This window comes from Nerophis ophidion, linkage group LG20, assembly GCF_033978795.1.
Source record: "Nerophis ophidion isolate RoL-2023_Sa linkage group LG20, RoL_Noph_v1.0, whole genome shotgun sequence".
Taxonomy (NCBI): domain Eukaryota; kingdom Metazoa; phylum Chordata; class Actinopteri; order Syngnathiformes; family Syngnathidae; genus Nerophis; species Nerophis ophidion.
The window spans coordinates 19,453,326-19,479,574 of record NC_084630.1 but is presented as its reverse complement, the minus strand read 5'-3'; the positions used below and the strand labels follow the sequence as shown (position 1 = coordinate 19,479,574).

Below are 26,249 nucleotides of genomic sequence, written 5' to 3'. Positions count from 1 at the left end.
CCTTTTGGGCAGAGAGAGCCATGAAAGCCAACTATTTTAAAATGTATTTCCGTGAGAGCCATATCATATTTTTTAACACTGAATACCACTAAATGCGTGTATTTGTAAGTAAGACCAACATTTTTAGAATATAATAAGTCTCTTCTTCATTTTATTAACATTGTTATTCTGAAGCTAACCAATAATAAATAAAATACTTCTTAATGCAACTTCTTGAAATTGTGGGGTAGAAAACGGATGGATGGATTAAAATGCATTAGAAAGTTTTATATTTTCAACATTGTTTTTAACACTTTAACACGTACGATGAATTGATTAACGTGGACCCCGACTTAAACAAGTTGAAAAACTTATTCGGGTGTTACCCTTTAGTGGTCAATTGTACGCAATATGTACTGTACTGTGCAATCTACTAATACAAGTTTCAATCAATTAATCAATCAATCAAAACTGTGATTACCAGCGGAATTATTCATTATCGTGTTAAGCAATGTCAGCTAAGGTTTATCTGAGAGCCAGATGCAGTCATCAAAAGAGCCAGATCTGGCTCGAGAGCCATAGGTTCCCTACCCCTGGGTTACATCATCAATATGTAAAAAATATACAGTACAGGCCAAACGTTTAGACACACCGTCTCCTCATTCAATGTGTTTTCTTTATTTTCATGACTATTTACATTGTAGATTGTCACTGAAGGCATCAGAATTATGAATGAACACATTTAGAGTTATGTACTTAACAAAAAAAGGTGAAATAACTGAAAACATGTTAGCTATTCTAGTTCCTTCAAAATAGCCACCTTTTGCTCTGATTACTGCTTTGCACACTCTGGGCATTCTCTCTATGAGTTTCAAGAAGTAGTCACCTGAAATGGTTTTCACTTCACAGGTGTGCCTGAAGTTCATCGAGTGAATGCCAAGAGTAGTCAAAGCAAAGGATGGCTATTTTGAAAAAACTAGAATATAAAACATGTTTCAGTTATTTCACCATTTTTTGTTAAGTACATAACTCCATATGTGTTCATTCATAGTTGTGATGCCTTCAGTGACAATCTACAATGTAATAGTCATGAAATTAAAGAAAACACATTGAATGAGAAGACGGTGTGTCCAGACGTTTGGCCTGCACTGTATATTTTTTACATATTGATGATGATGTAACCATTCACAAACAAGTTGAATAAATGACAAGCCGCAATTTTTGCTGATATATTTGGATGAAGAAAATTCAAGTAATAGCTAAATAAAGAGGCTTCAAAGAAAAAAAAAAACAAAGTATTGTTTCTTTCCGGTTTTGCAAACCCGCCCTAAAAGAATTACAACCAGCAACGAGTTTTAGTCTTTGATTATAAAATTATACCAAAGAACATAAAAAAATGGTGTGTTGTAAATAAAGGAACATATATTATAAATTGGATAAATACACAGTATTATCAATGGTTACTTCAAATCATGTTATTTAATTGTAGTGTACAGATACTGTAATAATAATAATACATCTAATTTCATAGCGCCTTTCAGGAAAGTCAATGTTGCTTTACAACGAGATAATTTTTAAATAACTCTACGTGTACATTCATAGTTTTGATGCCTTCAGTGTAGGGCTGGGCGATACATCGATATATCGCAGGTTTGTCTCTGTGCAATATTGAAAATGACTATATCATGATATTCCAGTATACGTTCTCACGCAGTTGCTTTAAACTGCGGGCATTACACTACAGGCGTTTCTCACTCTTTGTTGTCTCTCCTTATGAGTCAGCAAACGCATCTTCTTACATACGTCAAATACGAATACGCCCTCGCGGAGAAGAGAGGTAGCAGCATGGGTAACGTTAGCTATGGTGCTAGCGGAGTTGCAATACGAGAAAAAGAAGGTGCGAATCTGGTAACAAATAAATGTAACCTATACGTGCTGCAAAGCAATGCACTAAATATATTTATGTGGTGTTATGGGCTAGGAACAGAAGACTAGTTTCAACTCGTAGAGAGAGGCAGAGCTTGAATTGTAGTTTGGTTGACACCGTGTATTGGAGAATTAGTGATGGACAGCAGATATCTACACACACAATGAGTTGAATGGCCATTCAACATGAAAGTAATTTAAAGAGAAAAACACAAGTACTATATACATATATACAATTCCATTTAACTATTCAGTGTCTCTGGATCTTGTTTAACTCTCAGTTTAGATAGTAGTTCTTGGAAAAAAAAGATGGCAGTACAGTCCATGTGCTGCAGGTAAAGTGATAATTGTAAAGGGTTGGTTCGAGAGCCTCCTACCAGCCCAGATAGAGCAGGTGGTGAGGTTACTGGCTGGAATCTTCCAAACTTGATCCTTGGACTAGGTGATTATTTTCCTTAGCTCGCCATCAAAAAGAGAAACCTGGCCAATTGAGCTTCTACAGTCAAACACAGCTTAATGACAAATAATCCGGCGCTGGAAATTGGCTCTCGAGCAGAAATGTAATTGATCTCTCATGTCCTGTCTCCTGGCTACTTCCTGCTATTGGCTTATAAGCACCACTAATTGGACCGTGGCGGACACGTGACACGGGAGGAGTGCGCCGAATTGCCAAAGATTAACTACAGCAAGAGCATACCAGTCACTTTCGGCTACCGGTATATACCTACAGCTGATTGGACTGTGGCGGTCACGTGATTAGGAAGTGCGCAAAGAGTAAATAGAAAGGAAAGAGCCTAATAGTCTCCGCAAATGTATTTGACACCTGCGTTACATAAAAGGAAGAATTGATTCCCCAAAAAACAGCAGGGGGTCCATCATCTGGCAGTGGTTTGGCTTCAAGTGGGAATATGTCGAACAGACAACCGTAATTTGTCAAGTGTGGGGCAAAAGCGTTGCTACAAAAAGTAGCATTACTGGCAATATGTAGCATCATTTGAAAAGTCACCCGCTCGAGAATGACATTATCTCTTTGAGAAAAAGAGATAATGTCCGCAGGAACCATACCACACTATTTGATTTTCTATTATGCAGCTCATTTTTATTTGACACTTATTGAAATATCTTGTGTGACATCATGCACCAAAGTGCACTTTATTTGTTCGAAACTATTGTAGTGGCTTTCTGTACAAAAAGTGCACTTTAATTTAGTGTTGTTTTGATCTGTCATCTTAGTGACATCACGCACAAAAGTGCACTCGTAGCTTGTTTTAAAATGTGTCTGACAATCTTGCACTTTGTTTTAAAATGACATGAATGTTTTTTTACCACTGCTTAATAACAGTTTCGACCAAACTCTCTCCTTTGAGTCACACATTAAAAACGTTACTAAAACGGCCTTCTTTCATCTCCGTAATATCGCTAAAATTGCCCACATCTGAGGTCCTCTCCAAGGTTTCTCAGTCAGCATTGTCACTGGCGTCCCACTGGATGTGAATTCTCCCTGCCCACTGGGTGTGAGTTTTCCTTGCCCTTTTGTGGGTTCTTCCGAGGATGTCGTAGTCGTAATGGTTTGTACAGTCCTTTGAGACATTTGTGATTTGGGGATATATAAATAAACATTGATTGATTGATTGAATAAATACAGTTCTGGTAAATTGACTTAGTTGTGATTTCCCTCTCTGCATGAACGTATAAAATGAGCTTATATTAATGCAGTATGAAGAAGAATGTTTTAATGTAGACACAGACTCATCATACTGCTGTGATTATATGCATCAAGTGTTCATTCAAGGCTAAGGCAAAATATCGAAATTTATAGAGTGTATTGCGACATGGCCTAAAAATATTGACTTATTAAAAAAAAGGCCACATCGCCCAGGCCTATTTCAGTGACAATCTACAATGTAAATAGTCATGAAGATAAAGAAAACCCATTGAATGAGGAGAAGCTGTGTCCAAATTTTCGGCCTGTACTGTATATTGCGATATACATTGGTGAAGCAAGAGGCCACAAAGTATATCAAAACATGGATTTTAGGGCTTCACGGTGGGAGAGGGGTTAGTGCGTCTGCCTCACAATACGAAGTTCCTGCAGTCCTGGGTTCAAATCCAGGTTTGGGATCTTTCTGTGTGGAGTTTGCATGTTCTCCCCGTGAATGCGTGGGTTCCCTCCAGGTGAATGTTGTCTGTCTATCTGTTTTGGCCCTGCGATGAGGTGGCGACTTGTCCAGGGTGTACCCCGCCTTCCGCCCGATTGTAGCTGAGACCCCAAAAAAAAGGGAATAAGCGGTAGAAAATGGATGGATGGATGGATGGATTTTAGGCCATACTGCCCATTCCTAGCTCCTGTATGACATTCTGACGAATGACAATTGCAGATGTGTTATGTATGAATAGTTGTTTTGTTCAAAAGCGTCTTTGTGTTGTCACTGATCAGATGGTATAATAGGACGTCTGAATTGGCACAATCGCGCATGGCTGCGGTGAAAAATACACCGAAGAAAATGGTGTTAGACTGTAGTGTGCAAATGCCATCTGCTTCCGGCATAAAAGGGAAGGGGAAAGAATTCTCCTGGGCGGCAGCTCAACTTTGCAGCAGCAAAAAGAGTGAATGAGTGTCATGTGATCAGTGAATGAAATCAGCTGCAGAACCGCCACGGGCGCCAGGGAGTCACATGACGCCAGCACAGCTTAGCTGCACTCTGTCACAAGCAGCGCACCGAACGTAGTGATAAGCTGCGCTCGACTCATTTATTGTTGCCTAAATAATCAAGCTGAAGAAATAACAGATTTGGTTAATGGATGAAAACGACATCGGTGATAAACGCGTAGTCAAATTTCCATCAACAAGAGCAGTAAGGCCTACTATGGCGTGAAGTAGGGCTGGGCGACATGGCCTTTTTTTAATATCTCGATATTTTTAAGCCATGTGACGATACACCATATATAACTCCATATTTTGCCTTAGCCTTGAATGAACACTTGATGCTTATAATCACAGCAGTATGATGGTTCTATGTGTCTACATTAAAACATTCTTCTTCGTACGGCAATAATATATGCTCTTTTTAAACCAGGGGTGTCAAACTCAAATACAGAGTGGGCCAAAATTTAAAACTGAACAAAGCCGCGGGCCGAGGTTGAACAAATTAACCCATTAATAGGGACCCAAACAAGTTTTGCATTGAATATTGACCAAGCAAGGCTTATATAACTTTATAGTGACATGCAAAATCCAGTTTCAAATAATAATAATAAAAAAATATCAATAGCATATCAAATTAAATAAAAACACAAATTTAATGCTTTTTTTCGGCGGCGGGTTTGAGTTGGAGTGGGGTTTGGTTGTAGCGGGGGTGTATATTGTAGAGTCCCTGAAGAGTTAGTGATGCAAGGGGTTCTGGGTATTTGTCCGGTTGTGTTTATGTTGTGTTACGGTGCGGATGTTCTCCCGAAATGTGTTTGTCATTCTTGTTTGCTGTGGGTTCACAGTGTGGCGCATATTTGTAACAGTGTTAACCTTGTTTATACGGCCACCCTCAGTGTGACCTGTATGGCTGTTGACCAAGTATGCCTTGCATACACTTGTATGTGTGTGTATGAGCCGCATATATTATGTGAGTGGGCCGGCACGCTGTTTGTATGGAAGAAAAGCGGACGTGGCGACATGTAGAGAACGCCAAAAACAGTGCTTTTACGGCCCTCCCCCAATATTATTGTCCGGGTGGAAATCGGGAGAAATTCGGGAGGGGCACTGAACTTCGCGAGTCTCCCGGGAAAATTGGGAGGGTTGACGAGTATGAGTATTAGCGGTGAATGTGGTGTTACAGCGGCGGGCCAGCTCTAATGTTAATTTGATATTGCCTCAAGGGCCAAATAAAATTACACGGCGGGCCAAATTTGGCCCGCGGGCCAGAGTTTGACACCCATGTTTTAAACGTTCAAGCAGAGGAGGAAAGTCAGTTTAGCAAAAGTGTATTTATTAAACAGTTATTAAGCAGTGGCACAAACATTTATTTCATTTTAAAACAGAAAGTACAAGATTGTCAAATATTTTTAAACAAGCAATGAGTGCACTTTTGTGCATGATGTCACTAAGATGACATACCAAAACAACACTAAATTAAAGTACACTTTTTGTAGAGAAAACCACTAAAATAGTTTATTTAAACAAATAAAGTGCACTTTTGTGCACGATGTCACACAAGATATTTCAATAACTGTCAAATAAAAATGAGCTGAATATCAGGAAATCAAATAGTGTATGTCCTTCACTATGTGGTAAGTTACTGCGGACGTTATCTCCTTCTGTTGTTGACTATTTTTTTCATACGGTGTTGATGTGGAAATGGTTGCTTGGGCATTCTAATGGTGTGGCACCGGCCGAGATGTCGACACGCAGAATTTCAAACACTCTTTATTCTCTAGCGCAGGGGTCACCAACGTATTGCCCGTAAGCGCCAGATGAGTAGCCCGCTGGCCTGTTCTAAAAATAGCTCAAATAGCAGCACTTACCAGTGAGCTAACTCTAGTTTATTAATTGTATTTATTTACTACGAGCTAACCTCGCTTTGCTCGACATTTTTAATTCTGAGAGACAAAACTCAAATAGAATTTGAAAATCGAAGACAATATTTTAAAGACTTGGTCTTCACTTGTTTGAATAAATTCATTTATTTTTTCACTTTGCTTCTTATAACTTTCAGAAAGACAATTTTAGAGAAACAAATACAACCTTAAAAATAATTTTAGGATTTTTAAACACAAACCTTTTTACCTTTTAAATTCCTCCCTCTTCTTTCCTGACAATTTAAATCAACGTTCAAGTAAATGTATTTTTTTTTATTGTAAAGAAAAATAAAAAAAAGAATTTATGGAACAACATTAGTAATTTTTCCTGATTAAGATTAATTTTAGAATTTTGATGACATGTTTTAAATAGGTTAAAATCCAATCTGCACTTTGTTAGAATATATAACAAATTGGACCAGGCTATATTTCTAATAATTCATTATTTCTTGTAGATTTTCCAGAACAAAAATTTTAAAAGAAATTCAAAAGACTTTCAAATAAGATTCAAATTTGATTCTACAGACTTTCTAGATTTGCCAGAATAATTTTTTTAAAATTTTAATCATAATAAGTTTGAAGAAATATTTCACAAATATTCTTCGTTGAAAAAACAGAAGCTAAAATGAAGAATTAAACCAAAATGTATTTATTATTCTTTACAATAATAAAAAAAATACTTCAACATTGATTTAAATTGTCAGGAAAGAAGAGGAAGGAACTTAAAAGGTAAAAAGGGATATCTGTTTAAAAATCCATCCATCCATCCATCCATTTTCTACCGCTTATTCCCTTTCGGGGTCGCGGGGGGCGCTGGCGCCTATCTCAGCTACAATCGGGCGGAAGGCAGGGTACACCCTGGACAAGTCGCCACCTCATTGCAGGGCCTAAAATCATTTTTAAAGTTGTATTTTTTCTCTAAAATTGTCTTTCTGAAAGTTATAGGAAGCAAAGTAAAAAAAATAAATGCATTTATTTAAACAAGTGAAGACCAAGTCTTTAAAATATTTTCTTGGATTCTCAAATTCAATTTTGAGTTTTTTCTCTCTTAGAATTAAAAATGTCGAGCGAAGCGAGACCAGCTTGCTAGTAAACAAATAAAATAAAATAAAAATAAAGGCAGCTCACTGGTAAGTGCTGCTATTTGAGCTATTTTTAGAACAGGCCATTGGGCGACTCATCTGGTCCTTGCGGGCACCGCGTTGGTGACCCCTGGGTTAGAGTGTCCGGCCTGAGATCGGTAGGTTGTGAGTTCAAACCCCGGCCGAGTCATACCAAAGACTATAAAAATGGGACCCATTACCTCCCTGCTTGGCACTCACCATCAAGGGTTGGAATTGCGGGTTAAATCACCCAAAATGATTCCCGGCCGTGGCCACCCCTGCTGCTTACTGCTCCCCTCACCTCCCAGGGGGTGATCAAAACTAATGGGTCAAATGCAGAGAATAATTTCGCCACAACTAGAGTGTGTGTGACAATCATTGCTACTTTACTTTATTTGCGTTCCAAAGTTCAGTCATGAACTGCAATAAGACTTCATATAAAACTGCACCAGAGCAGTTTTATAGCTAAAAACAAGAATATTTTTTTTTAGTGCTAGTCTTTCTTTTTGTCAGCGTACACTAAAGCCTCGAGACTCTAGAGAGGGCATCTGTAATTTCTCCACGTCAGCAGGACTGCTTGTCCTTGGCGGTGCCAACTGTCTGGCTTGTTTGGTGTCAATTTGTCATTTGAGGTAAAGTTATTACTTAGTCCCATGTTTGTACTGTTCTTCATGCTGTCTTCAAGTGAAAGTCACACATTAAGAGTGTTACTAAAACGGCCTTCTTTCTTCTCTGTAATATGGCTAAAATGTGTTCCTTTTTGTCCACTAGCGACGCTGAGATCATTATTTATGCCTTCGTTACGTCTCGTCTCGAACACTGCAGCGTTTTATTTTCGGGTCTCCCTACGTTGAACATTAAAAGATTACAGTTGGTACAAATTTTGGCTGCTAGACTTTTAACAAAAACAAGAAAGTTTGATCATATTACGCCTTTACTGTATATACCTATATATACATCTATACATACTAGGGGTGTAACGGTACGTGTATTTGTATCGAACCGTTTCGGTACGGGGGGTTTCGGTTCAGCACGCGGGCGTATAGAACGAGTTCGGAAGCAGAAGTCTTCACAAGCTGCTCTGCTTTCTGCCTCTGTCTCTGCCTCATTGTCCCGCCCACACAACCATCTGATTGGTTACATACAAAGCCAATCAGCAGTGCGTATTGAGAGCGATGTAACAGCCAATCAGCAGTGCGTATTCAGACTTCAGAGCGACGTAGTCAATGCTTTAGCGTCGAGCAGATATTCGTCTAGCAGGGGAGGAGCGGACTCTACCCAAATTATACTAAACACTTCCCAGTCACAACTATTACAAACATCACTATGAGCCCGTTGACCTTCTAGAAACTTAAACTGCAGCTCAGCTCGCTCACAGTATAGGCTTGAGATGAAGGCTAATTAGCTTCTAGCGTAACGTTAGCTCATTGTGTGTGTGTGTGTGTGTGTGTGTGTGTGTGTGTGTGTGTGTGTGTGTGTGTGTGTGTGTGTGTGTGTGTGTGTGTTAGGGGCAGCAAAGCCCTGTCTGTCTGTTATTTCATTGAATTCTATTGTGTTTAGGGATGAATAGTCTCTCCTATTGCAATTGTACTATTTTTCAGCTATAGTTACATGAATCATTAGTAATGTAGCAGCCTAGTTTTGAATGGCAGGTTCCCTGCTACCATATGTTGATTAAAATACAACATTTACATAATAAGTCAACTACAGGCTTCCCAAATGCTGTGATAAATTAAGCATGATGAGTTGACATTAAAAAGTTTCAAGGGAAACTGTTTAATGTTGCACTTTTTATATGTAGAAGAAAGGTTTTGTCATTTTATTTAATCAAAACAACAACTTGAGGCAGTTTAATGTGGATTAACGTGGGTAGAATTATTATAGTGTTCCCAATGTTAAAGGATAAAGCCATTGTTTACAAATTTGGTAAATAAATAACCCCAAAATGTATATTTTGTTGTTTTCTTACTGTACCGAAAATGAACCGAACCGTGACCTCTAAACCGAGGTACGTACCGAACCGAAATTTTTGTGTACCGTTACACCCCTAATATATATGTGTGTGTATATATATATATATATATATATATATATATATATATATATATATATATATATATATATATATATATATATATACACACACCTATACTGACTCACCTGCACTGGCTTCCCGTGCACATAAGATGTGACTTTAAGGTTTTACTACTTACGTATAAAATACTACACGGTCTAGCTCCATCCTATCTTGCCGATTGTATTGTACCATATGTCCCGGCAAGAAATCTGCGTTCGAAGAACTCCGGCTTGTTAGTGACTCCCAGGACCCAAAAAAGTCTGCGGCCTATGGAGCGTTTTCTATTGGAGCTCCAGTACTCTGGAATGCCCTCCCGGTAACAGTTAGAGAAGCTACCTCAGTAGAAGCATTTAAGTCTCACCTTAAAACTCATTTGTATACTCTGGCCTTTAAATAGACCCCCCTTTTAGACGAGTTGATCTGCCCTTTTTTTTGTGCTCTGCCCCCCTCTCCACGAGGGAGAGGGGGGGCACAGATTCGGTGACCACAGATGACGCGCTAGCTGTCCAAAGTCGGGACCCAGGGTGGACCACTCATCTTTACATCAGTTGGGGACGTCTCTGCGCTGCTGACCTGTCTCCACTCAAGATGATCTCCTGCTGGCCCCACTATGGACTGGACTCTCACAATATTATGTTATATCCACTATGGACTGGACTCTCACACTATTATGTTATATCCACTATGGACTGGACTCTCAGACTATTATGTTAGATCCACTATGGACTGGACTCTCAGACTATTATGTTAGATCCACTATGGACTGGACTCTCACACTATTATGATATATCCACTATGGACTGGACTCTCACACTATTATTTTAGATCCACTATGGACTGGCCTCTCACAATATTATGTTAGATCCACTATGGACTAGACTCTCACAATACTATGTTAGATCCACTATGGACTGGAGTCTCACAATATTATGTTAGATCCACTATGGGCTGGACTCTCACTATTAGATCCACTATGGACTGTACGCTCACAATATAATGCTAGATCCACTATGGACTGGAATCTCACAATATTATGCTAGGTCGACTATGGACTGGACTATCAAAATATTATGCTAGATCCACTATGGACTGGACACTCACACTATTATGTTAGATCCACTATGGACTGGACTCTCACTATTATGTTAGATCCACTTTGGACTGGACTCACACTATTATGATAGGTCCAGTATGGACTGAACTCTCACAACATTATGTTAGATCCACTATGGACTGGACTCACACTATTATGATAGGTCCACTATGGACTGAACTCTCACAACATTATCTTAGATCCACTATGGACTGGACTATCACAATATTATGCTAGATCCACTATGGACTGGACTCTCACATTATTATGTTAGATCCACTATGGACTGGACTCTCACAATATTATGCTAGATCCACTATGGACTGGACTCTCACTATTAGATCCACTATGGACTGTACGCTCACAATATAATGCTAGATCCACTATGGACTGGAATCTCAAAATATTATGCTAGGTCGACTATGGACTGGATTATCAAAATATTATGCTAGATCCACTATGGACTGGACTCTCACACTATTATGCTAGATCCACTATGGACTGGACTCTCACACTATTATGTTAGATCCACTATGGACTGGACTCTCACACTATTATGCTAGATCCACTATGGACTGGACTCTTATTTTATTATGCAAGGGCCACTCGACGTCCATTGCACCGGTCACACTGGGGGGGGTCCCCACATGTGCGGTCCCCTCAAAGGCTTCTCATTGTTATCCCATTGGGTTGGTTTTTTTCTTGCCCTGATGTGGGACCTGAGCCGAGGATGTCATTGTGGTTTATGCAGCCATTCGAGACACTCGTGATTTAGGGCTATATAAGTAAACAGTGATTGATTGATTGACCCATATACATTCTCTTTGTTAGAAGGTACATTCTCTTTGTTAGAAAGTAAACCTAACAAAAGCAGCGGGGGATCATTTGTCTTCAGGTGTTGGAACCTCTTCTAAACTGTCAAAATGCCTCTCTGCAACACATACCAAACTAAAGTGCTAAATCCAATAGTTGTTTTAATTCCACTCGTTTGTTCTATTCGTTTTTGTGATTGCTGAAGGTCACTGCTCTTCTCAAATGTTCCAACAAGAATTGGGCCTTCGGGCCTGAATCAAGAGAGCGAGGAGTGGTGTTGTTGGACATTCCTTTGCGTCTCCCCTGAGAAACGACTATAGAACAAAAGCAGATTATGTTAGCATCAGCAGCGACAATATTTCCTGTTATTGAAACGAGAGTGTAGACTTCAGTGCCTGAAGGGGAAAGCAAGCACTTTTGTACTCTTTAATGTCCCTGAAATAAACAAAAGGCCCAAAGAATTAAAAGAGTGCTATATGAATAAAATTGCTGTACTTCAAAAAATCCTAATTACATATTATTATTGAATGGTCATATTTCAATCAATCAATCAATAAATGTTTACTTATATAGCCCTAAATCACTAGTGTTTCAAAGGGCTGCACAAACCACTACGACATCCTCGCTAGGCCCACATAAGGGCAAGGAAAACTCACACCCAGTGGGACATCGGTGACAATAATGACCCAGTGGGACGTCGGTGACAATGATGACTATGAGACCCTTGGAGAGGAGGAAAGCAATGGATGTCGAGCGGGTCTAACATGATACTGTGAACGTTCAATCTATAATGGATCCAACACAGCCGCGAGAGTCCAGTCCAAAGCAGATCCAACACAGCAGCGAGAGTCCCGTTCACAGCGGAGCCAGCAGGAAACCATCCCAAGCGGAGGCGGATCAGCAGCGCAGAGATGTCCCCAGCCGATACACAGGCAAGCAGTACATGGCCACCGGATCGGACCGGACCCCTTCCACAAGGAAGAGTGGGACATAGAAGAAAAAAAAAAAGAAACGGCAGATCAACTGGTCTAAAAAGGGAGTCTATTTAAAGGCTAGAGTATACAAATGAGTTTTAAGGTGAGACTTAAATGCTTCTACTGAGGTGGCATCTCGAACTGTTACCGGGAGGGCATTCCAGAGTACTGGAGCCCGAAATGAAAACGCTCTATAACCCGCAGACTTTTTTTGGGCTTTGGGAATCACTAATAAGCCGGAGTCCTTTGAACGCAGATTTCTTGCCGGGACATATGGTACAATACAATCGGCAAGATAGGATGGAGCTAGACCGTGAAGTATTTTATACGTAAGTAGTAAAACCTTAAAGTCACATCTTAAGTGCACAGGAAGCCAGTGCAGGTGAGCCAGTACAGGCGTAATGTGATCAAACTTTCTTGTTCTTGTCAAAAGTCTAGCAGCCGCATTTTGTACCAACTGTAATCTTTTAATGCTAGACATGGGGATACCCAAAAATAATACGTTACAGTAGTCGAGGCGAGATGTAACAAACGCATGGATAATGATCTCAGCATCTTTAGTGGACAGAATGGAGCGAATTTTAGCGATATTACGAAGATGAAAGAAGGCCCTTTTAGTAACGCTTTTAATGTGTGCCTCAAAGGAGAGAGTTGGGTCGAAGATAATACCCAGATTCTTTACCGTGTCGCCTTGTTTAATTGTTTGGTTGTCAAATGTTAGAGTTGTATTATTAAATAGAGTTCGGTGTCTAGCAGGACCGATAATCAGCATTTCCGTTTATTTCAACGTGTTGGCAGTGCGACTACACTTCACGTTGTATTATTTCTTAATAAAACCACTAAGTTAGTGTTACTGTCAGCGTGTGGCATTCCAGTAGAGAAGAAGTGTTTCATACTCTATCTGCGGATGCTATCTCCATCTGTTGTTGACTATTTTTTTTCATACGGTGTTGATCTGGAAATGGAAGACGCCAGGCTTAATTGGGTCAGTGCATTTTGATGGAGATGTTGACATGCGGAGTTTCACGCACTCTTCATTATCGTGCGGGTGACTTTTCAAATGATGATACAAATTAGTACTGCCGCTTCTTTTTGTAGCAACGTTTTTGCCGCATACTTGACTTATTACGGTTGTCTGTTCAACATCTTCCCGCTTGAAGCCAAACCACCGGCAGACGTTTTTCTTGAGAAATAATTCTTCTTCCTCTATTTGTTACCACATTCGCACCTTCTTTCTCTCGTATTTCCACTCGCACCGCTGCGCTTGCACCAGTTAACTTTACCCATTCCGCTAGCTCTTTGCTCCGCGAGGGCGTATAACTTTGCACGTGTGACAGTATGTGACGTATGTAAGAAGGTGCGCGTGTTTTATGTCTGTGAGAAGGAGAGACAAGAAAGAGTGAGAAGAGCCTGTAGTGTAATGCCCGCAGCTAAAAGCAACTGAGTGAGAACGTACACTCTATCACAATATAGTCATTTTTTATATCGTAGAGACAAACCCGTGATAAATCGAGAATATTTGATATATTGCCTAGCCCTAATTGAATGAGAAGGTGTACAAACATTTGTCTTGTACTGAATATCGTATTTCCTTGAATTGCCGCAGGGCATATAGTACGCGCCTGGCTTGAATTACTGCCGGGTCAAACTCGCTTCCCAAAGTAATTAGTTCATGCTTAGTATTACCGCCTGGTCAAACTTGTGACGTCACTCGTGACACTTCCCCTGTCATAATTTTCAAAATGAAGGAGGCTGATTTCAATACCGGTAATTTGAAATCGCATAAAAGGAAGACGATTAAGAGCTATTCAGTAGGATTTAAGGTCCAAGCTTACATCACACTCAAATTTTTATTGCATACCTTTGCTAAGTGCCAGAGTGAGAAGAGGTTTTAAAATAATTAGCGCATGCTTACTTTTACGGCATGCCTTTGGTAAGCGCAGGAGTGAGAAGAGGTTTTGAATTAATTAGCGCCCCAGCAGCAAGAATTCTTCTGGATGAAACCTTGTCCTTTTAGGAGCTATTAGAATCCTAGATTACACAAGTTCACGCTTTTGTTACACAGGGGAAAAAGTATCTGTGCTCTTGTTTATCTCTTTTGACCTAATCAAAATTATTCTGGGTCAAGATTGAGATAAAGACAAGACATTTAAAAAAATCTCCCAAATCAATCTTTAATTGATTTCCGGTAATACGAAGCCCCTGTAAAAGACCGCTGAAGGGTGACGTTTTAAGCTAAATGTATGATGTACAACTGCACTTTTTGGGGAATTTTGCCTATCGTTCCGAATCATTATGAGAGACTTGACGATGGATGTTATTTTTTATATATGCACTCTGAATATTGAATAAATGCAATTAAAAGTCCGCTTACAATGGAGCAAGTAGAGATATCCGATAATATCAGACTGCCGATATTATCGGATGATAAATGCTTTTTAAAATGTAAATTGGAAATTATCGGTATTGGTTTCAAAAAGTAAAATTTATGACTTTTTAAAACGCCGCTGTACAGAGTGGTACACTGACGTATGGAGAAGTACAGAGCAGTTGCGTCTCCCAGTCATACTTGCCAACCCTCCCGATTTTCCCAGGAGACTCCCATATTTCAGTGCCCCTCCCGAAGATCTCCCAGGGCAACCATTCCCCCGAATTTCTCCCGATTTCCACCCAGACAACAATATTGGGGGAGTGCCTTAAAGGCACTGCCTTTAAGTGTCGACCCAGTCACACATTTTCTACGGCTTTTGACATAAATAAGTGAATTCAATCATACTTGGTCAACAGCCATACAGGTCACACTGAGGGTGGCCGTATAAACAACTTTAACACTGTTACAAATATGCGCCAAACTGTGAACCCACACCAAACATACAAATGTTTTTTTTTTGCTTTCAACTGTAGTAAATATATCTTCTTGATGACTCTTGGGAAAACATACAGTAAAGTCATCACTGCTTCTGATACATAAGAACATATGGAAGTGCTGTATTTGGAAATATTAACCCATAAGAACCCAGAACCATGTCCGATTATACATTTAAAACATTTTTAATCCTACTATTTAAAGGTAAAAAAAATAATAAGTAGAGATGTCCGATAATATCGCACTGCCGATATTACCAGCCGATAAAAACTTTTAAATGTAATATCGAAATTATCGGTATTGGTTTCAAAAAGTAAAATTTAAAAGTAAAACAAGAATGACAAACACAATTCGGTAGAACATCCGCACGGTAACACAACATAAACACAACAGAACAAATACCCACAATCCCTTGCAGCACTAACTCTTCCAGGACACTACAACATACTCCTCATGCTCTCTCAGGGAGAGCATGTCCCAAATTCCAAGCTGCTGTTTTGAGGCATGTTTAAAAAAAATGCAGTTTGTGACTTCAATAATAAATATGGCATTTTTGATTAATTTATTTTGGAAAACCTTGTTACATTGTTTAATGCATCCAGCGGGGCATCACAACAAAATTAGGCATAATAATGTGTTAATTCCCCGACTGTATATATCGGTATCGGTTGAATCTGTAAATAAGAGTTGGACAATATCGAAATATCGGATATCAGCAAAAAAGCCATTAACTGACATTTCTAACCAATATTGTAGTAAAGATTTACTCTGCTAAGAAGAATGTTCTGTACATTATTCTGTGTTGAAAAAAAAAAAGAATTCACAGAAACTGACTCCACAAGGGCAGCAGCACACATGTAATGAAGAGAACATTGGTTAGATTGTGGTTTACCACAGATGTACAATGTTGCACAAGCATTACCAAGCACTAACTGCTCAAGAGAATAGGAACACACTTTATTTACTGTAAGTAATGTTGCAATAATAGCAGCCAGCAAGGAGTGTGATGCACTACGTTTACCATAAAACAATTACACACCCTACTAGGGCTGAGCGATATGGCCTTTTATTAACATCTCGATATTTTTAGGCCATGTCACGATACACCATATATATCTCCATATTTTGACTTAGCCTTGAATGAACACTTGATGCATATAATCACAGCAGTGTGATGATTCTATGTGTCTACATTAAAACATTATTATTCATACCGCATTAATATATGCTACTTTTAAACTTTCATGAAGAGAGGGAAATCACAACTAAGTCAACTTACCAAAACTGTATTTATTAAACAGCTATCAAGCAGTGGTAAAAAAAAACATTCATGTAATTTCAATAAAGAAAGTCCAAGATTGTCGGAGACATTTTAAAACAAGGTATCAGTGCACTTTTGTGCATGATGTCACTAAAATGACATATCAAAACAACACTAAATTAAAGTGCACTTTTGTGCATGATGTCACTAAGATGACACATCAAAACAACACTAAAGTGTACTTTTTGTACAGAACTCCACTAAAATAGTTTAAAACAAAGTGCACTTTTGTGCATCATGTCTCTAAGATGACATATCAAAACAACACTAAATTAAAGTGCACTTTTTGTACAGAACGCCACTACAATAGTTTAAAACAAAGTGCACTTTTGTGCATGATGTCACTAAGATGACATCATAAAAACAACACTACATTAAAGTGCACAATCTGTACAGAAAACCACTACAATAGTTTAAAACAAATAAAGTGGACTTTTGTGCATGATGTCACTAAGATGACACATCAAAACAACACTAAAGTGTACTTTTTGTACAGAACTCCACTAGAATAGTTTAAAACAAATAAAGTGCACTTTTGTGCATGATGTCACTAAGATGACACATCAAAACAACACTAAAGTGCACTTTTTGTACAGAACGCCACTACAATAGTTTAAAACAAAGTGCACTTTTGTGCATGATGTCACTAAGATGACATATCAAAACAACACTAAATTAAAGTGCACTTTTTGTACAGAAAACCACTACAATAGTTTAAAACAAATAAAGTGCACTTTTGTGCATGATTTCACTAAGATGACATATCAAAACAACACTAAATTAAAGTGCACTTTTTGTACAGAACGCCACTACAATAGTTTAAAACAAAGTGCACTTTTGTGCATGATGTCGCTAAGATGACACATCAAAACAACACTAAATTAAAGTGCACTTTTTGTACAGAACGCCACTACAGTAGTTTAAAACAAATAAAGTGCACTTTTGTGCATGATGTCAATAAGATGACACATCAAAACAACACTAAGGTGTACTTTTTGTACAGAACGCCACCAGAATAGTTTAAAACAAAGTGCACTTTTGTGCATGATGTCACTAAGATGACATATCAAAACAACACTAAATTAAAGTGCACTTTTTGTACAGAACGCCACTACAATAGTTTAAAACAAAGTGCACTTTTGTGCATGATGTCACTAAGATGACTTTTCAAATCAACACTAAATTAAAGTGCACTTTTTGTACAGAAAGCCACTACAATAGTTTAAAACAAATAAAGTGCACTTTTGTGCATGATGTCACTAAGATGACACATCAAAACAACACTAAGGTGCACTTTTTGTACAGAACGCCACTAGAATAGCTTAAAACAAAGTGCACTTTTGTGCATGATGTCACTAAGATGACATATCAAAACAACACTAAATTAAAGGGCACTTTTTGTACAGAAAACCACTACAATAGTTTAAAACAGATAATGTGCACTTTTGTGCATGATGTCACTAAGATGACACATCAAAACAACACTAAAGTGTACTTTTTGTACAGAACGCCACCAGAATAGTTTAAAACAAAGTGCACTTTTGTGCAATGTCACTAAGATGACACATCAAAACAACACTAAATTAAAGTGCACTTTTTGTACAGAACGCCACTACAATAGTTTAAAACAAAGTGTACTTTTGTGCATGATGTCACTAAGATGACCTTTCAAAACAACACTAAATTAAAGTGCACTTTTTGTACAGAAAGCCACTACAATAGTTTAAAACAAATAAAGTGCACTTTTGTGCATGATGTCACTAAGATGACACATCAAAACAACACTAAAGTGCACTTTTTGTACAGAACGCCACTACAATAGTTTAAAACAAAGTGCACTTTTGTGCATGATGTCACTAAGATGACATATCAAAACAACACTAAATTAAAGTGCACTTTTTGTACAGAAAACCACTACAATAGTTTAAAACAAATAAAGTGCACTTTTGTGCATGATTTCACTAAGATGACATATCAAAACAACACTAAATTAAAGTGCACTTTTTGTACAGAACGCCACTACAATAGTTTAAAACAAAGTGCACTTTTGTGCATGATGTCGCTAAGATGACACATCAAAACAACACTAAATTAAAGTGCACTTTTTGTACAGAACGCCACTACAATAGTTTAAAACAAATAAAGTGCACTTTTGTGCATGATGTCAATAAGATGACACATCAAAACAACACTAAGGTGTACTTTTTGTACAGAACGCCACCAGAATAGTTTAAAACAAAGTGCACTTTTGTGCATGATGTCACTAAGATGACATATCGAAACAACACTAAATTAAAGTGCACTTTTTGTACAGAACGCCACTACAATAGTTTAAAACAAAGTGCACTTTTGTGCATGATGTCACTAAGATGACTTTTCAAAACAACACTAAATTAAAGTGCACTTTTTGTACAGAAAGCCACTACAATAGTTTAAAACAAATAAAGTGCACTTTTGTGCATGATGTCACTAAGATGACACATCAAAACAACACTAAGGTGCACTTTTTGTACAGAACGCCACTAGAATAGCTTAAAACAAAGTGCACTTTTGTGCATGATGTCACTAAGATGACATATCAAAACAACACTAAATTAAAGTGCACTTTTTGTAGAGAACGCCACTACAATACTTTAAAACAAATAAAGTGCACTTTTGTGCATGATGTCACTAAAATGACACATCAAAACAACACTAAAGTGTACTTTTTGTACAGAACGCCACCAGAATAGTTTAAAACAAAGTGCACTTTTGTGCATGATGTCACTAAGATGACACATCAAAACAACACTAAGGTATACTGTTTGTACAGAACGCCACTAGAATAGTTTAAAACAAAGTGCACTTTTGTGCATGATGTCCCTAAGATGACATATCGAAACAACACTAAATTAAAGTGCACTTTTTGTACAGAACGCCACTACAATAGTTTAAAACAAAGTGCACTTTTGTGCATGATGTCACTAAGATGACATATCGAAACAACACAAAATTAAAGTGCATTTTTTGTACAGAACGCCACTACAATAGTTTAAAACAAAGTGCACTTTTGTGCATGATGTCACTAAGATGACATACCAAAACAACACTAAATTAAAGTGCACTTTTTGTACAGAAAGCCACTACAATAGTTTAAAACAAATAAAGTGCACTTTAGTGCATGATGTCACTAAGATGACACATCAAAACAACACTAAAGTGTACTTTTTGTACAGAACGCCACCAGAAGTTTACAACAACGTGCACTTTTGTGCATGATGTCACTAAGATGACACATCAAAACAACACTAAATTAAAGTGTACTTTTTGTACAGAACGCCACTAGAATAGTTTAAAACAAATAAAGTGCACTTTTGTGCATGATGTCACACAAGATATTTCAATAAGTGTCAAATAAAAATTAGCTGCATAATAGGACATCAGATATTGTATGTCCTTCACTATGTGGTAAGTTACTGCGGATGTTATCTCCTCCTGTTGACTATTTTTTTCACGGTGTTGATCTGGAAATATTTGCTTTGGCATTTTGCTGGTGTGGCACCGGCCGGAGAGGTTGACATGCGGAGTTTCAAGCACTCCTTATTCCCTACTGGGTGACTTTTCAAATGATGCTACATTAGCAGTGGTGCTACTTTTTGTAGCAACGCTTTTGCCGCATAATTGTTCAACATCTTCCCGCTTGAAGTCAAACCACCGCCAGACGATGGGAAATAATTCTTCCTTCATTTGTTACCAGATTTGCACCTTCTTTCTCTCGTATTACCACTCGCACCTCACCGTTAGCATCACAGTTAATGTTACCATGTCGCTACCTCTCTGCTCCGCGAGAGCTTGTGACGTTGCACGCGTGATGTATGTAAGAAGGTGCGCTTGTTTTAAGTCTCTGTGAGAACCCGCAATATATTGAGTATATCGATATATCGCCCAGCCCTACACCCTACTTTAAAAAACAAATGTGCCAAAAAGTATGCTGTGTGCTGTGGGTCACCTGCAGCTTATAAATCCTACACATATTTCCAGAGGTGGGTAGTAACGCACTACATTTACTCCGTTACATCTACTTGAGAGGTGACAGAGCTTTCGCTGTTGCTGCTCCCAAGCTCTGGAATGACCTACCTCTGAGTGTTAGACAAGCCTCCTCTCTTCCTGCTTTTAAATCTCTCTTAAAAACATACTTTTATTCCTTGGCTTTTAACACTGAGTGATATCCATCCTGCAATGGCGCCCCATTATACACCTGCTGTGAGCCTGTTTTTATGTTTTATTTATTTATTTTTTATCATGTTCTGTTTGTGTTGTGTTGTTTGCTTGGTTTTTGTATTATATTTTAACCTGCCCATTGTACAACACTTTGGCTACCCCTGTGGTAAATGTTAAATGTGCTTTATAAATAAAGTTGATTTGATTACTTGAGTAACTTTTGGGATAAATTGTACTTCTAAGAGTAGTTTTAATGCAACATACTTTTACTTTTACTTGGGTATATAAAAAAAAAAAAAAATATATATATATATATATATATATATATATATAAAATAAAGTGCAAAGCCATAGGCTCACTCAATCTCAGTAAATAACTTTAATTTGAAACACAGCATCGTCGTTTTCACAGCTTTTTGGTTGTTAGAGGTGAAGAGTTTTAATGTAGAGTTTTAAATATTTTTTAAAGGCACTGAAAACAGGTCGGGTATTGAGAAACTTACATTTATGAATATAAAACTTAGCCAATAGTATAATGAGGTTGCAAAGGTAAAAATCATTTTCATATTACCAACAAGTGCCTTTTTTGTTTTTTTTCAGCTGTACAACAAGCTGCCTGTTAGCCTTCTATTCATAGCTACCGGCTGTTTGGCCAGTGCTCAATCTTGCCTGCACTAAGGAGATTTAGTCTTCCGGCATCATCCCGCTTGTCAGCATAGGAAGCTTATTTAATCTAAATAGAGCACCACGTCTAGAAACTTAATGCTCTACCAAAAAAGATACGCCTGAAGAACGGTCACTGACTCCTTAGTGATTCAAATGAAGAAAGCGTAAAGAACTTTTAATTAAATGTAATTGCATTATAAAGCCCTACTGAAACTCACTACTACCGACCACGCAATGCGATAGTTTATATATCAATGATGTAATCTTAACATTGCAACACATGCCAATACGGCCGGTTTAGTTTACTAAATTACAATTTTAAATTTCCCGCGTAGTTTCTTGTTGAAAACGTCGTGGAATGATGACGCGTGTTTGTGACGTCTCGGGTTGTAGCGCATAATTACACAGTAATTTGGACATCCGTGTTGCTGAATCTTTTGCAATTTGTTCAATTAATAATGGAGACTATAAAGAATGATGCTGTTGGTGGAAAGCGGTGGATTGCAGCTGCCTTTAGCAACCGTTGTGAAGCTTTAACACAGAGCGGTCAAGCGAACATGTTTCTTTACGTCAACCAGCAAGTTTTTGGATGGGAAAAATGTGATATTAAGTCAGCTCTTACCGGAGACTTCAGTGGATTATGTGACCGCCTCCTGCAGCTCAAAAAGGCAGCTGTGATCTCGGCTCCTCTACTTCTCTCAGAGACACTGGCGTTCACTACAGCCATCCGACTTTCAGGTATGACTTTACAATCTCACTAAAACACTATTAAAACAATAAGCAGATAAGGGATCTACCAGAATGATCCTAGCAAATGTGTCTAATTACATCTGAAACGGCCCCACTGCCGCCGCCTTTTCTTTCTTTTTTTGTGCTTCACTCTAACTTTCCTCATTCACGGATCTTTCATCCTCGCTCAAATTAATGGGGAAATTGTCGCTTTCTCGGTCCGAATAACTCTTGCTGCTGGGGGCTATGATTATAAACAATGTGAGGATGTGAGGAGCCCTACAACCCGTGACGTCACGCGCACATTGTCTGCTACTTCCGGTAAAGGCAAGGCTTTTTTATTAGCGACCAAAAGTTGCGAACTTTATCGTCGATGTTCTCTACTAAATCCTTTCAGCAAAAATATGGCAATATGGCAAAATGATCAAGTATGACACATAGAATGGACCTGCTATCCCCGTTTAAATAAGAAAATCTCATTTCAGTAGGCCTTTAATTAGTCCCTAACACCTTAAGACTTTGTGCTTGACACCAAGTTGACAGCTCGGGATTTTAGGTCGGGACCTGGCACGCTCACACTCTAATTCGGGTGGACTCCGGTTCGATTCCCGTGCTGAACAGCAGCATGGATTGGACCAGGCAAGTTAAATCAGAAGTAATTTAAGGATAACTTACATATATGCATCAATTTTCTACCGCTTGTCCCGTTCAGGGTCACGGGGGGTGCTGGAGCCTATCTCAGTTGCATTTGGGCAGTTTCCACTTCATCACAGAGCCAACACATATAGACAACATTCACACTCACATTCACACACCAGGGACTGGGCCTGGGCGATATCGAATATACTTGATATATCGCGGGTTTGTCCATGTGCAAAATAGAAAATGACTGTCGTGATATTGGAGTATACTTTCTAACGCAGTTGCTTTTAACTGCGGGCATTACACTACATGCTCTCCTCACTCTTTCTTGTCTCTGCTTCTCACAGAGACATAAAACAAGCATCTTACATACGTCACATACGTATACTCCCTCGCGGAGCTGAGAGGTAGCGGCATGGGTAACGTTAGCTGTAGTGCGAGTAATAATACGAGAGAAAGAAGGTGTGAATCTGGTAACAAATGGAGGAAGAATTAATTCCTAAGAAAAAAAGCAAGGGGCCCATCCTTTGGCGGTGGTTTGGCTTCAAGCGGGAAGATGCTGAACAAATATGCAGCAAAAGCATTGCTACAAAAAGTAGCTCCACCGCCAATGTACTATCGGATGTACTACCAGTCTGTGGTTGCCAGGGTTCTGTTCTACATGGTAGTGTGCTGGGGGGGCAGTACATCTAAGAAGGACAGCTCCAGACTTGAGAAACTGATCAGGCGGGCCGGTTCTACAATGGGAATGAAACTGGACTCACTGGTGACGGTGGCAGAGAAGAGGACTGTTGACAAACTAGTGAGCATCCTGGATGATGCCAGTCACCCTCTGCATAGCGTTATCAGTAGCCAGAGGAGCCTGTTCAGTGCTAGACTGCTTCATCCCAAGTGCAGGACTAATAGATTCAAAAACTCCTTTGTCCCACACTCCATTAGACTGTACAACTCCTCTCTGGGGCGGGGGGCGGAGGGGTACTAGGATGACAGGGGATGCAAAACAATAACAGTGCAATACGTTTTCATAACATGGTCACTACTGCCTACTTTGTCTTGTTATATTTGACTGTTATATTTGTATTCCCATTGTTGCTTTTTATTTTTTATTCGTATTGTAATATTTCTCTATTTTGTTTCCATTTAAACCCCCATCATTTACTTTTTACTTTTTTTTAAACTGATCTCAACTGCGTACACTGCTGCTGGAATTTTTATTTTTCCAAAGGAACTCTACTGAAGGAATCAATAAAGTACTACCTATCTATCTATCTATCTATCAATGTAGCATCATTTGAAAAGTCACCCGCTAAAGAAAAAGGAGTGCTTGAAACTCCGCACGTCAACATCGTCTGGCTGTGGTTTGGCTTCAAGCGGGAATATGTCGAACAAACAACCGTAATTTGTCAAGTGTAGGGCAAAAGCGTTGCTGCAAAAAGTAGCATTACTGCTAATATGTACTATCATTTGAAAAGTCACCTGCTAGAGAATGAAGAGTGCTTGAAACTCTGCATGTCAACATTTCTGTTCAGTGCCACACCAACAAAATGCGCAAGCAACCATTTCCACATCAACACCGTATGAAAAAAAACAAGTTGGTTTTGGTCTGCTTTGTACGACAGAAAATGACCCGCTTTGCTAAATGGAAATTGTTTAGCGATGTTTTTGGTCATGGGTTTATAAAGAGTTTTGCTCAATAAAGTGATCAATGGAATTCTTGTCCTCCTTAAAGCGTCTCGACAGACGTTACAATAATTGAACAGTGATAATGAAAACTGTTGCCTCCGTGGCCTCTTGTAGTCAGTCACTTTGAAAATTGCTTATTTTTAGGGACCGAATGTCCCTTTGGGATAGAGGACCCTATTGAATTTCTAGCGTTTTATTCTTTCTTTCTTTCTTTATTATTATTCTGCAGCTTTGAGCTGTAATTCGACCCCCTTAACATGCTTCAAAACTCACCAAATTTGACACACACATCAGGACTGGCTAACATTGCGATTTAATCAAAAAACCTAACCCCAAAACTAAAAATTGCGCTCTAGCGCCCCCTAGGAAGAAAACACAAACAAAACTGCCTTTAACTTCCAGTAGGAATGTCGTAGCGACATGAAACAAAAACCTCTATGTAGGTCTCACTTAGACCTAAATTTCATACACTGACATCCTTCAGCAAAAATCAAGAGGAAGTTTGCAATTCCCCCTTAAAAACACTCACCTTTGCCTCTTTGAGCTGTAATTTGACCCCCTTAAAGGGGAACATTATCACAATTTCAGAAGGGTTAAAACTAATAAAAATCAGTTCCCAGGGGCTTATTTTATTTTTCGAAGTTTTTTCTAAATTATACCCATCACGGAATATTCCAAAAAAAGGCTTTAAAGTGCCTGATATCTGTGAAGCCACCGTCCATTTTCCTGTGACATCATCCAGTGATGCCAATACAAACAAACATGGCAGATAGCACAGCAAGATATAGCGACATTAGCTCGGATTCAGACTCAGATTTCAGCGGTTTAAGCGATTCAACAGATTACGCATGTAATGGTTGGAGTATGGAGGCAGATAGCGAAAACGAAATTGAAGAAGAACCTGAAGCAATTGAGCGAATAGCATTGACGCTATTCGGCGATCGCCTCCTAACCAACGATTGAGTGTCGCAGGATATCCATACATCTCTGCGCCATGTCTGCCTTAGCATCGCCGGTAAAATGTGCAGGAGCAACTTAAATCCATCGATTGGTAAGTGTTTGTTTGGCATTAAATGTGGGTGGAGGGAAACGCTGGATGCAAATATAGCTACAAATGTACATATAGCTAGCCTAAATAGCATGTTAGCATCGATTAGCTGGCAGTCATTCCGCGACCAAATATGTCTGATTAGCACACAAGTCAATAACATCAACAAAACTCACCTTTGTGATTTTGTTGACTTTATCGTTGGAAATGCATCTGCAGGATATCCACACATCTCTGTGCCACGTCTGCCTTAGCATCGGCGGTAAAATGTGCAGACCAAACGATCGGGACTTTCGCATCTTGTGACACTGGAGCAACTTAAATCCGTTGATTGGTAAGTGTTTGTTTGGCATCAAATGTGGGTGGAAGGAAAGGATGGATGCAAATATAGCTACAAATGTACATACAGCTATCCTAAATAGCATGTTAGCATCGATTAGCATGCCGTGCTAATCGATGTACACTCCACGTAAGACAACTTGAATCCGTCCCTGATCGTGTTGTTACACCCTCCGACAAGACACCGACGAGGCATGATGTCTCCAAGGTAGGGAAAACAG

At 38.9% G+C, this 26,249-nt stretch overlaps 1 protein-coding gene across 3 annotated transcripts in view; it reads right to left on the bottom strand.

Moving 5' to 3' along the window:
• si:dkey-237i9.1 (SEC14-like protein 1) overlaps window positions 1–26,249 on the bottom strand; it is a 100,229-nt gene that overhangs the window by 56,850 nt on the left and 17,130 nt on the right. The gene's annotated exons all lie outside the window — the stretch shown is intronic.